The following is a 9,374-nucleotide window of genomic DNA, read 5'->3' as shown; positions in this document are numbered from 1 at the left end:
ACCGAGCCACCTGGCTCCCAGCCCCTGCACGTGGAAGTCCTCGCCCCTGCCTGCCCCGCTGCCTGGGCCTAGGCAGGCAAGGGGAGCCTGGCTTCAGTGGAAAAAGCTCAACCAAACTTCACGAGAACGGCGTCTGGCCGGGCTTTGGCCCTCGCTGCTGGGAGAGGCGGGCGTCTAGGCTGGGGTGCGCTAGGCCAGCAGAGAGAAAATGTGCCTTGAGAGACCACGCAGAGGGGTCCAAGGGTGGGGGACGAGGGTCACGGCCCAGGAGCTCGGCGAGGCCGAGCGCGCCCCCTGCTGGGGCTGCGGCCACCATGCAGCGGCGGCCGCCTCCGCTCTTCGCAGCAGCCCAAGCGCTCGGCGTGCGTGAGTGCGCGCCCTGGACGCCCGCGTCTCCCCGTGTGCGGCCGCGCGTGCGGGATGGCCGGGGTCCCGGGGAGGAGACGCCGGGGGTAGGGTGCGAGAGCCTGTCCCCCGGAAGGCCCTGGCAGAGCCGCCTGCTTCGTAGCCTGCAGCCTGCTCAGTCCGTGTGATGTGCAATAACCGAGCTTAGCGTTAAGAGTTGTGTTCAGTGCTTGGGTTCCCGTCCGTAGATTTCAGTGCCGAAGTCGTCTCAGTAATCTTAGATGTCTTTACAAAACTCTAAACACGAAGTGTTAGACCGCGTGTGTTGCGTTGATGGGCACAAGCGTCCCGGGCGTCGCCCCGCCCTTCACCCCGGGCCCCGCCTGCACGTGGGGACCCCACCCCTCGCCCTGCCCGCCTCCACGTGGGGACCCCGCCTCGTGTCGTCTTTATCTGCCTATTCTGCAGTCTAAGATAACAAGTACACTCCACACATGCATACAGGAAGTCAAATGTTATTTTTCAGAAAATGGAAAATAAAAACTTTATAAACACCACCTGCTGGTCGCGCTCTGCTGGTTCCTCCCCACGGTGTCATGTTCCACAAAAAACAGCCCCCCCCCCCCCCGCCCCGAAAGGCGACCCCAGATTCGCGTGGGCCCTGCCAGGTCTGGGAGGTGAGGCCTGACTTATTCAGGGAGGGTCAGGAGCAAAACTTTTTTTTTTTTTTTAAAGATTTGTTTGTTTGAAAGTTAGAGGACAGACAGAAATCTCCACTGGTTCACTTCCCAAATGGAGACAAGAGCCAGAGGCTGTGCCAGGCTGAAGTCAGGAGCCAGGAGCTGCAGGGACCCAAGCACTTATGTCTTCTACTGCTTTCCCAGGCCATTGGCAGGGAGCTGGATTGGAAGTGGAGCAGCCAGGACTCGAACCAACGCCCATATGGGATGCCGGCACTGCAGGCGGCAGCTTTACTGGCTTTGCCGCAATGCAAGCCTGGGAAACAAAACTTTAACATATGTCAGTCTTACTGCAAAAACATACGTGTTTGTCGATGTGCTGGCTGACACATCTCTCACCAGGCGGAGCCCACACATACTTCTGGCATGCCTTGCGCTGAAGCCCCGAACCACCTCTCACCCCACCCACCCTGCAGACGGGACTTCCCCTGTGGGTGGCATTACTGGGGGGCACTCGAGGCCCTGTGTCTGGACACTAAGGTTGTTTTCAGCTCCTTGATAGAAGCAGCTCGGCGAGGGGCTGGGGGTCGCTTTGGGTGCTCTCCCCAAGGCAGAGATGGAAAGCCTGGAGAAGGGGCAGAGTTGCGTTTTCGACGTGAGAAGATGGCAAGATGGCCGTGACAGGAGAGTGACCATTTTCAGGATTTGGCGTTTCGCACGCTCAGGGATGTATAGCCATGGTCACCATCTGCTTCCAGAGCGCTTTTATTTTATTTATTTATTTATTTTTAATTCATTTGACAGAGTTATAGACAGAGAGAAAGGTCTTCCTTCCATTGGTTCACCCCCCAAATGGCCGCCACGGCCGGCGCTGCGCCAACCCGAAGCCAGGAGCCAGGCACTTCTTCCCAGTCTCCCACGTGGGTGCAGGGCCCAAGCATTTGGGCCATCCTCCACTGCCTTCCTGGGCCACAGCAGAGAGCTGGACTGGAAGAGGAGCAGCCAGGACCAGAACCCGGCGCTCACATGGGATGCCGGCGCCACAGGCGGAGGATTAACCAAGTGAGCCACAGCGCCGGCCCCCGGAGCGCTTTTTTTTTTTTTTTTTTTTTTTTTTGACAGGCGGAGTGGATAGTGAGAGAGAGAGAGACAGAGAGAAAGGTCTTCCTTTTTGCCGTTGGTTCACCCTCTAATGGCTGCTGCGGCTGGCGCATCTCGCTGATCCGAAACCAGGAGCCAGGTGCTTATCCTGGTCTCCCATGCGGGTGCAGGGCCCAAGCACTTGGGCCATCCTCCACTGCCTTCCCAGGCCAAAGCAGAGAGCTGGCCTGGAAGAGGGGCAACAGGGATAGAATCCGGTGCCCCGGCTGGGACTAGAACCCGGTGTGCCGGCGCCGCAAGGCGGAGGATTAGCCCGTTAAGCCACAGCGCCGGCCCCCAGAGCGCTTTTATTAAGGGCATGAATTTATAAAGACTTCAACCCCCTTCCCCGGCGGCATTCCGGAAAAGACACCCAGATGAGCGTGTGCAGCCATCAGGCTTCTTGGATACTCGGTGGCATCAGGAGTTCCTATTAAAGTTTCTATTTCTTTCCATTTGTGTTTGAAAGGCAGAGATCTTCCAGGCCCTGGGTCACTTCCCACATGCCTGAAATAGCCAGGCTGGACGAGGCTGAAGCCAGGATCCAGAAACTCAGTGCAGGTCTCCCAGGAGGGTGGCAGGGACCCAGGCGCTTGGGCATCGTCTGCTGCCTCCTGCGGTGCGCAGTAGCAGGAAGCTGGGTCAGAAGCAGAGGAACCGGGGTTTGGGCCCAGGCACTGCAGGTGCAGGGTCCTAACCAGTGACTTCACTGCTGTGCCAGCTGCCTGCCTGCCCCTCTGTTTTTAAGTATTTATTTTAAAAAGACAGTGAATGCTGGCCTTTCCTCCCCCACCCCTTTTAAGATTTGTTTATTTACCTTAAAGGCAGAGTGGGGGGAGAGAGAGACACACACAGAGAGAGAGAGAGAGAGAGAAAGACAGAAAGGGACTGGTTCACTCCCCAAATGCCCACAACAGCTGGGTCTTGGCCAGGGTGAAGCCAGGAGCCAGGAGCTCCCTTGGGTCTCTCCTGTGGGTGCAGGCCCCCCGACACGGGGGTCATTGTGCTGCCTCCCAGGCTCATTAGGAAGCTGGATAAGGAGCAGAGGTGACGTGCACATCTCAAGCCTTGTAACCTGCCCCTGCCTCTTGGTTCTTAAAGACGCGAGCAGTTAGGGAAGAGAATAACTATTTTTTTTATCAGCACTGCAGATGGCTGTTATTATTTCGTGACGTTTCTACTCATAGGAGTGTGCATGGATTTGAACTTTTTTTTTGCAGTGAGATAAGCGTCTTTTAATTCAGTTTGCACTAACTTTTTGGCGCTCCCTGGTGGGCCTTGCCCATCCCCTCCCTCGAGGTGAGCCTTCTGCAGCCTGGCGGGCCTTGGGCACAGAGGCAGGACCTGCACGCGCTAGCCCTGGAATGGCTACGTGAGCATGGGCGAGGTGGCTGCCGGGCGTGGAGAGCGCCGTCTCACAACGGCAGTGTCTCACTGGCAGTGTGCTTTGCAGACCGCAGAGGTGTGCGCTGTGTCCGGGTCCCACACTCCCCGCCGCGGCAGCACGTCCTTGGGAAGGGTTTTCTGTCCTCCCTGTGTTTCCTGCTTCCCAAGGTTCAGACCTGGAGGCTCAGGAGTTCTGGAAGTGCATGTGAGGGAGGGTGTCATTCGCCAGCCAGCTGCTCCCGGCATCCGAGTGAGGGAGGCCGCGGGTGGGGGGCGGTGGGGGCCGGAAGCTGCTGCTGGGGAAGGAGAGGAGTGGAGGAGCTTGGGTTGACTGCGGGTCGTGAACTTGCTCGTACCAGGCTCGCACAGCGCTGCTCTTAGGTGGAAGACCCTATGCCCAGGAGGGCCCTTGCATCGGCCCAAGAGGTAGATCCGGTTATCAAAGCCACTTTGCACAAGAGCCAGCTGGGGCTCAGCAGTTTGACCGAGGAAGCGCAGCTGGCGAGGGACATTCTGCTCCCGTCTGCTGTGGTTTGGTGCTGTGGCTCTCGAGCCCATGCAGACATTTAATTCCCAAAGTCATAAGTGAACGGTGCCGAGGGCGGAGGCCTAGTCCAGTCGTGGTGTCCAGGAGGCAGTTCTAAGATCCAGGGGAGTTGGGCCCAGCTGCTCCCTCGGCCTCCCGGATCACCGTGTGATCCTCCCTGCGCTTCCTCTGGCCTCACCAGACTCCAAACCAAGGGACTGTTTGGTCTCGGACTGATGGGAGCCTCATTCGTTCCTAAACAGTCTGTGCGCGGTCCTAGTTCCAAGGAAGAAGCTCCACAGCTTCTGGTGTTGTCTACCACAGCGCGAAGCGGGCGGTGGCCAGCGCCCAGGGGCTTACAGCTCCTGTGGGTAGGAGAAGGAGGGTCACCCGCACAGGGCACGGCGACTTCAGCTAGGTGCCCTGGCGGGGCAGGGACGATCCGGGGCCTCACTGCTGGCTGCACGTTAGGCACATTTGGGGGCCCCCAGGCCCCACCCCCAAGACATTCTGATTCTGTTGCCCGGGTTGGGCTTGCACATTCCGGTGTCTTAGAAGGTCCCCACTTGATGCCATTGTGCAGCCACGTGCATGCTACCCCGGCCTGGCAGACAGAGGCAGGGAGTGTCCCACAGGCGGGGACAGGCTGTGCAGGCGGCCAGATGGGAATGAGCCTGTGAGGGGTGAGGACTGGCCCTCCCCTCCAGGTCGGGAGGCTGCGGCTTGGGGGCCAGGTCCAGGGCAGGAAAGCTAAAGCAAGTGTCTAACGTGCAGGAGAATTGCCAGCTTTGTCAGTCCCCAGCCCTGGCCTCCGTGCTGGGCCGTTGCTGCAGCGTTTGCTGGACAGCTCGGAGGAGCTGCAGCCTGCTGAGGGCGCCCCCAGGGGTCTACCCCAGGGGAACCCTCTGAATGAGTGTCCCCCAGTTGACTTTTGTACTTGGGGGATCCACATTTGTTCAGGTGATGAGGAGCTAGAGGTGAGGCCGGGCAGGCCTTGGCTTCTGGAACAACACAGCCATTGTTACCAAATCCCGGCAACCCAGGGGTCCCTTGGGGCCAGCAGTGGGTGGAGCATGGCTGGGGACAGATCCAAGGGCAGCGGGCAGTGCAGGCAGGACAGCGGCCGCTGGGGTAGCACCTGCTGGAAGCCGGCTGCTCGGCGCCTGCGGCCAGCCTCCTTCCTGCACGGGCCCCTCCCTCACTGTGGGCCCCACCTTGCTCTTCCTCCGTGTTCGGCCTCCTGGGGACAGGGAGTCTGTAGTGACCCCTCTTGGGTGGGCAGCTAGGGCCTGAGAACAAACCTAAAAGCAAAAAGCCCCACCACACAGGAATCCTCACAGGCAGCCTCCCCTGCCAGCTGGGCCCGCCCGCTCTCCACACACCCGTGGGGGCTGGGGGAGGGGTACGTTTGACCTAAATCACATCCACAAACCAAAGCCTCGCTTTTTACATTTCCAAACAGGAGAATCAGTGCTTGAGTCCCCCAGCAGCTCCAGGGGCCCATGAGCCCAGGGATGGCCTGGCTTGGGGCCGTTGTGTGTGGTGGAGCCTCAGGGCTGCCCCAGGCAGGGCTGACTCCAGGCTCAGCAGTGGTCCAGCTCCTGGTGGGACTCCCCAGGGAGTGCAGATTTCCCTAAGTCCCCGGTGGCTGCGTGGGACCGCGGGTGCTGAGAGGAAGTACTGAGGTGAGGCCAGCTGGGCTCCTGCCCGGATCAGCACGTCTCCGTGGGCCTCAGTTTCCCCGTCTGTAGCAGGAGGAGGTTGGACGAGGTTGCTGGGTGTTGTGATTCTGCGGGAGATGGCAGAAGTAAGAATCCAGAGGCCTGTCGGTACGACATTCTCTCCCTCCCTCGCCTTCTCTCTAAGCTGCGCACTTGCTCAGTTAACCCCCAGGGCTCACACATTTCCATGACGAGATTAACTGTACTTTAAAAAAAGGACGCCCGAGGCTGGCATTGAGGAGCAGCAGGTGAAGCCGCTGCCTGCAGTGCCGGCTTCCGTTTGGGCGCTGGGTCGTGTCCCGGCTGCTCCACGTCCCATCCACCTCCCTGCTAATGTGCCTGGGAAAGTAGCAGATTATGGCCCACATGCTCCTGTCCCTGCCGCCCGCATGAGAGGCCTGGATGGAGTTATGAGCCCTGGCCGTTGCGGCCATTTAGGGAGTGAACCAGCAGATGGAAGACCTTTCTTTTGTTTTTTATTTTTATTTATTTGAAAGTCAGAGTTACACAGAGAGAGGAGAGGCAGAGAGAGAGAGAGAGAGAGAGAGAGAGAGAGGTCTTCCATCCGATGGTTCACTCCCAGATGGCCGCAATGGCTGGAGCTGTGCCGATCTGAAGCCAGGAGCCAGGAGCCTCTTCCGGGTCTCCTACACGGGTGCAGAGGCCCAAGGACTTGGGCCATCTTCTACTGCCTTTCCAGGCCATAGCAGAGAGCTGGATCGGAAGTGGAGTAGCCAGGACTAGAACCGGCGCTCAAATGTGATGCCGGCGCTTTAGGCCAGGGCATTAACCTGCTGCACCACAGCGCTGGTCCTGAAGACCTTTCTCTTTCTATCTCTCCCTCCCTCCCTCTCTGTAACTCTGCTTTTCAAATACATTTTTAAAAATCTTAAAGGTAGTATGTAAATGAAAAGAATGCTGAAGAGGGCCTGGGGGCACTGCAGCCATCTTCCTGAGGACCAAGTGGCAGGGCTTGGGCATGGGACCCTGAGGGGGGGAGGTGAGGACAGAGTTGGGAGCGCTGCACTTCTGACAGCGGTGTCGACAGGCTGGAAGAGCCGAGCTCCATCCCTCCAGGCACTCTGACAGCCAGGGCCCTATAGCTGGGGTCATGCTGCTGGCACGAGCCCCTCCCCCCCAGCCATGGCCAGGGCAGACCCTGGCCTCACTGCCGTGATTTCCCCCGAGCCTCACAGCAGCCCTCGTGGTTTTACACTCCACCATTGCAGATGGAGAGACCGAGGCCCCGGCTGGCCGAGGTCACACAGCCTAGCCAGTGGCCGAGCTGGGGCGCACACCCAGGCCGCTTGGCACCCCGAGCCGCACACGATGTGATTGGCAGCTGCTCCTGTGGGATGGGCCGGCTTCCAGGGAAGGCTGGGCCTGGCTCCTGTCTCCACCACTGCTCTTTCTGGCTTCCTGCCACGTGACAGGAGGCCGCCTGGGGTCATTTGCTTCCCTGGTGCTGGTGGGAGGCTCCTCCCTACCCCATTTGCTCGATCACATTTAGGGGCAATGTGGGGAAAAGCCCAGGCAGTGCCTGCTCTTGCTCGGCCAACACAGACTCCTGCATCTCTGCTCACCGGTACCTGGGTGTAGATTTTTCTCCGCACACCAAGAATTCTCCAGCCGGGTGTCCTAGAGGTGGTGTCAGCCCCCTGCCCAGGACAGTCCCAACCCTGGAGACCCCAGGAGCAAGTCCCAGGCCATGCCTCTCTCTCTCTCTTTTTTTTTTTTTTTTGACAGGCAGAGTGGACAGTGAGAGAGACAGACAGTGAGAAAGGTCTTCCTATTCCATTGGTTCACCCTCCAATGGCCGCTGTGGCCGGCGCACTGCGCTGATCTGAGGCCAGGAGCCAGGTGCTTCTCCTGGTCTCCCATGTGGGTGCAGGGCCCAAGGACCTGGGCCATCCTCCACTGCACTCCCTGGCCACAGCAGAGAGCTGGACAGGAAGAGGAGCAACCGGGACAGAATCTAGCGCCCCGACCGGGACTAGAACCCGGTGTGCCGGCGCCGCAGGCAGGCAGAGGATTAGCCTAGTGAGCCGCGGCGCCGCAGGCCATGCCTCTGATTACCCGACTGTCGATGGGGTTCCCGGGATGCGCTGGAGCCATCATGGAGCTCGGGGAGATGCTTTCACCCAGAACGGCAGGTGAGGGGGCACCGCAGAGGCAGGTGGGGCAGGCACGAGGCTTCCCTGCCAGCTCGCCTCCCTCCACGAGCTATGTCTGAGCCCTGTCCTCTCGGGTATGTGCGGAAGCTTCAGTACACGGGCGTGACGGACGAAACCACTGGCCATTGGTGAGCAGCACCCCTTTAGCAGCCCCCCAGTTCTCTGAGGTTAGGGGGCATGGCTGAAAGTTCCAACCTCCAGTCACACGCCAGTTCCCCCGGCAACCAGTGCCCATCACCAGGCCATCCAGGAGCCCCTTCACTGGAACAGAAGTTGTGCCCATCACCTGCCAAGGCCTTAGAAGCCCTGGGTCAGGGGCCCAGGTCAGAGACCAACTGTATGGACATCACAGTATCACGGTCAGTGACGGGCACCATGGAGACAGCATCTCCAGCAGGGCAGCCGGCCCCCTCCCCACACCTGCCAGGCAGCTGGCCCCAGCTGGCTCCCCCAGCGCTTGCCTGGCCCCAGAGGGCCTGCCCAGGCTCAGCAGTGCCCAGCTGCTCCCGGTGACATAAACCTGCCCGAGGACCTCCGAACCAGCCAGAGGGGACCACAGCAGCCAAGTCAAGGCCCGGGGCCGGGACTGGAGTCCTGTTCTCTGCTGCCTGGGTCCCGCCCTGCAGCGGTGAGAGGGCAGTGGCCTCCTCCCTTCTCCCTGGCGGCCTTGTTCCAGCCCCGGTCCCAGCAGGCTCGGGACTCACTTCACTTGGTTCTCCTGGGTTTTGCTCCCTGCCTGTTCTCTCTGCTGGCAAACCAGCCTCAGGAGGCTCGCCCTTGCTCAAGACCAGATTGGCCATGTCCACCCTGAGACTCTCAGACTCGGAGACTCCTGGGGACATCAAATCCCAGGGACTCTGGGGCTCCTCTGGTCTGCCTTCCCCCAGAGCTGTGCCACCCTTGCCTATGAAACTGGCACGGTCACGTGGCTGAGTTTATTGAGCCAGTTGGGTGCCAGTCTTGCTGCTTTTCAGGGCATGGAGAGGAAGAGGAGATGGGGATCACCTACACCTGACCTGTCTTAGGAGTCCCATGGACGAGAGGGAAGCCAACCTCAAGCACAGGGAAACAAACATCTGAGTGGGAGTCTTGCTGGAGCAGGAAGCAGCTCTCCCAGGGGCTGCAGACTCTCCGAGAAGGCACAGCAGGGCCCATGTGACAATCAGGAGCTATGGGCACGGTGGCTTGCTCTGTGCAGAGGGGCTGGGGGCACCGAGATCTCGTGTGTGTGTTATGATGGCAGGGCAGCCAAAGGCTCTGCTGAAGGCTGGAGAAGTGGCTGGGGCCAGTCTGGCAGGCTCTGTCCTTTCAGCATTGCCCAGGACTGTCCAGGCCAAGGTCAAGTGCCACCTTCCTGGGAACTGGGCAGGGCAGCGGTAACATAGCAGGTCCACCTGCCATC

This window comes from Lepus europaeus, chromosome 17 (assembly GCF_033115175.1).
Source record: "Lepus europaeus isolate LE1 chromosome 17, mLepTim1.pri, whole genome shotgun sequence".
Lineage (NCBI taxonomy): Eukaryota > Metazoa > Chordata > Mammalia > Lagomorpha > Leporidae > Lepus > Lepus europaeus.
Note: the sequence above shows the minus strand (reverse complement) of the source record.